Here is a 4,587-nt window from a genome sequence, read left to right as displayed (position 1 = left end):
GTCAAAGTAATTATTTTTCGTAAGTTTAAAAATTTCCTGTTATAAATCATTTTTTTTTTCATAAGACATGACGGATAATGTAATTTTTATTTTGAAAATCATAGAACATATTTTTCTAGTGACCTGATTTTTAGCTAACCAACCACTTTAAAATGTAACTGTAAAAATAAGGATCAAAGCAAGAATGATAGTAATCAATCATATGTAATTTGAGTAGTTTATTCGACAGAAATAAGACATAGTTCAGTACAAAATACTAAAGTAGGCACGCAGCAAGTACAAAAAGAAGCACGCAGTTTTTTCAATTTGTCTTGACTAGAATTCAGTTTCAGTTCCTGGGTTTTACTTGAATTACTAGAATTTGCAATGACTCCTCTTTTCTGGTTTATAAAGCCACTGTTCATGTTGATGTTCTTTAAAGGCATATATAAACTTCAGGGTGACCATCTTAATGAAAGAAAAAAAATCTCGGTCATTTCCCGGTTCGCAAACATTTTTACCGGTAACTAAAATTTTAAAAATCGAACTGTATTCTAAACATTTTCTTTAAAAATTTAAGTTTTAAAGTTTTAAAATTAAAAAATGTTGTATTGAAATGCTCAATAATTAACACGTATAAACTGGAACGCACTAACACTTTTCAGTTAAACAGTTTTAAATGATATCCAGAAATATAAATCCACGTTTACATTTTCAATATTCTAAATTAAAGAATAAATCAATGAATTTTAAAAATTTTGAGAATTGTATTATTAAGTTATTTTAGGCTATAAACATGGAAAATAAAAAGTTTTTTCAACTTAACAGTTCGCAAATTAGAACTAAAAAGATTTGCATTTTAAATAGTTTAAGAATCCTTAAAAATTTTTAAATTTTATTTTAAAATCTTGGAAAAATCTAGAAGTTTTAAATTCTTTGAAATTAAAAATTCTTTTTGAAAATTTTTAGAACTTCTAATTACATTTATTATTTCATTAAATTAAATGTAAACGAAGTATGTGCACCGACAACATTTGACTATTTCTACGGAAATTTCGGTGCAAATACGCACAAAACCTAATTTTAAAAAAGAAGCTTTAAAAGAAGACTGGTTTTTAAGCATTGTGAAAGGCTCCAAAAGAATAAAAACATTTTCTTAATATTCGTAGGAAAATTACAAATTATTTTTCATTTTCAAAAATTGTTCTAACAGAATATTTTAAAAGAGTTGTGCTCCAACTTTCAGAACAAGTTGGCTTGAAACTGGTTGAAAATGTTTAAACTATTATGAAAGATTTTTAGGCCATTACATTGAAGCGAAATTCAAGATCCTATGTTAAAAAGCAAGCAGCAAATACAAAAATAAGTACACAGCAAGTACAAAAATCAGCAAGTAGTAAGTACAAAAATAAGCACTTAGAAAGTAAAAAATACAAAAGTAAATACGCAGAAATAAATTTACGTGAAATTTCGCAAATGAAATTATTGCGCTTCAATTGTATTCGGTATTTCACAAACATATTGCTTGCCTGTGAAATCAAGAACCACAGCCTTCGAACGAATGTCCGATGTAAAGACGGATCCATAATTAATATTTTTGACAACTTCCCAAATATGGGATACTATCGTTTCTCTGACAAGGAATGGCTGCACAATTAGTTGCTTTACGGTAAAAGAACTTGTTTTATCTGGCAATAAATAAATGGCTGTGATTTGCATAATTAATCCATTTTTTTAATAATAACGGTGTCATTAAATTTCTTTGATCGAGTGTACTTTATACTACTGTAGACGCAATTATCGAAAATGCATCGTTCAATTATTTGTTTATTGTAGACTCAAAGATATTTCGATGATGAGGTCCGAAAAACGTTATATTTCCAGCTTTAACTGCACTTTTCGTGGATACTTTGGTCGTGAAAATCCGTTCACAGAACTCTTTTGCCACCCCCGAGATGTTATTGATAGGCGGCCGAACACGATATTTAAGAATATTCAAGGATTTCGTAGCAATCTGCTGTTCGGGACTTTTGGGTCCACTTAGCGCTTCCTTATAGAAGTGAATATTATGTTCCAACGGAAAAGCAGATACCGCCCATGCTGGACCAGACTGTCGAACCGATTCTACTAAGTGCAGTACTGCGTGAACATTGAAGGTTATACGTTCGATGCCATATAGAATTTCATATTTTCCTACGAATGTTAGTAAATTCTGTTCACAAGTGTCAAGCTCGTCTTTTGTAATTTCCATTTTCAACAGAGTGAACATTCTATTTACGAACAAAGCAAAGTGCTCTATCATTTCGTTTGAAATAAATTTCGAACATATTGGAAGGGGAAAAAAAGCAGCCATGATTTCCAGTGTGTTGCCTTCCAAACGCTTTTACTTGAAATTTTTCTGTAGATCTACGCAAATCTCGCGGTGGTTGTATGAGGAGAAGAAGAGCATCAATAGCTCGTCTCTGCGCAGGTGATAAAATTTTGTTCCAAGACGCCCACACTTGTTCGGTTACTCCGAAAAGAGCATTATGCAGATAGTCTAGAGGAAATCCCCAAACCATGTCGATATTTAGAATACCCATGAAAGCGGATTCGCCTTTCACTCCATATACAAACGAACCATGATGTTGTGCTTTAATCACATCCTGTAGATGCGACTCATGAGATCTTAATTCAGGCTCCTCTTGTAAGAAGGGATATTTTATTCCCTTATCCTTGACGTGAAGTCCTTCGTGATAGCAATAACTGCATCCACAATACCCGTTATGTTGCAGTCGGTTCTGTAATAGAGGTCGTACAACAGAATCGACGACAACGAAAATAGGAGTAAAGTGTATTGTAACTTCTTTGTTTTCATTTGGAAATTTAACTGTAATTCCTTCGAAATGTAGGCGATTCGCTTGCTTCGAGAATTCATTTATGAATAGATTCATTAGATCGGGTTTCTGTTCGGAGCGCACAGCAATTATGCCGGCTAATAATATAAATCTGAAACGAAGGTGTAATGGTAAATTGTTTAATAATATCTGTAGCGGCCAGAAACCCCTTTTCGACACATGAAACAGTGTAGCACCATCTGTACTGATGATGTATGTGATTGTTCCAGAATACTTTCTCATTGTTTTTTTGTACAACATACTATCATGCATGTCTCGCATAACATCGTTATTTGAATCACTCATTTCATCAGCTTCCCGACTTTGAGGAACGAAGTACTGAAAAAATTCACCTTTTTCAAGTAGTGTTCGCAGCTGGTATTCCAAGTCAACAGTAATAAAGTTATTGCTGTTACTAAGTTTAATATAGTGCTCTGCTTCACACTCTTTGCACAGCAATAACTGACCTTTGATACCTCTCTTTTCAGAATAATGCAAGACCTTTTTTGCACATAGATTACAATAAAAGTGAAAGGTAATTGTTGCAGGTGGTGGGTCGAATACCTATGCTAGCTTATAATTAGAAATATTTAAATTTTCGAACTCAGGACCTGCGCAAATTTTGAACATTTCGATTAGCATCATACGAGCATCTTTCGAGTCACCAAATTTTAAACTGTACGCTACCACCATTTCTATTACATCGTTTATGGTCTGTCCAGAATTATCAAACATTAATCTATCGCCATCTTGCAGATACGAATACTTACTACTACATCCTAAAGTATTTTTCAAGTTCATTTCTGAATTTGGACGTGGAGAATCAGGGTTCTTGAAATGCTGATCCATACAGTCGTTGTCCCTTTCATCCGAAGATTCCTCATCGTTACTCGAGTGGTAGATAATGTCTTCTCTTGTTGATCCTCCTGACTGAAGCACCTGTTCTCCTAGCTGGCTTTCGAATTCTTTGTCCAATTGATGTTGCCCTTGCTGGCTTTCGGATTCTTCGTTCAATTGTTTGACTTAAAACATTTAAAACATCAATTTCGAATTTTATACATCCCCGCATACGATTTTCATGAGAATTAAACGAGATCAATTCTAAATCAGTCAGGCAGTTACACTTTAAGTCGAAGAATTTCTTGACGAAGAAATATGTCATGAGTATTGGAATTTTAAACGTATAACTTATATATTCTCATTTTTTCTCGAGCCTTGGTGATATTTATCATCCTCTTTAAGAATCCGTACGAAAATTGTTAGTGTTAAGAATTAAAAAAAAGAATCTTTTTATTTTTTAAGATTTTATGTTAAACATTTACTTCCAGAAGAATTAAGTCATACTGTGAGCTTTGTGCAAAGCAAAACATTTTGTTAATCAAGACAATTTTCTTCGCATAATTGAATTTTCACATTTTTCTTAAAATAGACAGATTTGATCAAATGATCAAACAAAATATACTTATTTAAAACATCTGCACAACACATAATCTTTACTCTCTTTGGTTATTTTTCATCGTTCGCCAGAAAAATTCTAAAATTCAACTGTCAGGAAACAAAATTTTTCTGACCGAGAAAATGATCTGAACTGCATTAGACTAACAGAATGTCTTCCTTATATAAGCAAGAATTTGCATTAAATATTTTAGAAAATAAAGAAAGTGCGGTACTCTCTTAAGGGCATGTGATACTAATCCGATTACTACCTTACCGGCATTTGTTTTAGATTATA

General features: G+C 32.6%; 1 long non-coding RNA gene across 1 annotated transcript; it reads right to left on the bottom strand.

Moving 5' to 3' along the window:
- Positions 1–203: 203 nt before the first annotated feature.
- Positions 204–3,743, bottom strand: LOC117179466. The gene is made up of 2 exons (XR_004467925.1): positions 3,626–3,743; positions 204–447 (listed from the first exon to the last, which is right to left on the bottom strand). It is a non-coding gene; the product is annotated as an uncharacterized LOC117179466 (long non-coding RNA).
- Between the last annotated feature and the right edge of the window lie 844 nt (positions 3,744–4,587).

This window comes from Belonocnema kinseyi, chromosome 9 (assembly GCF_010883055.1).
Source record: "Belonocnema kinseyi isolate 2016_QV_RU_SX_M_011 chromosome 9, B_treatae_v1, whole genome shotgun sequence".
NCBI classification, from domain to species: Eukaryota; Metazoa; Arthropoda; class Insecta; order Hymenoptera; family Cynipidae; genus Belonocnema; species Belonocnema kinseyi.
Note: the sequence above shows the minus strand (reverse complement) of the source record. Positions and strands in the feature narration are given on the sequence as shown.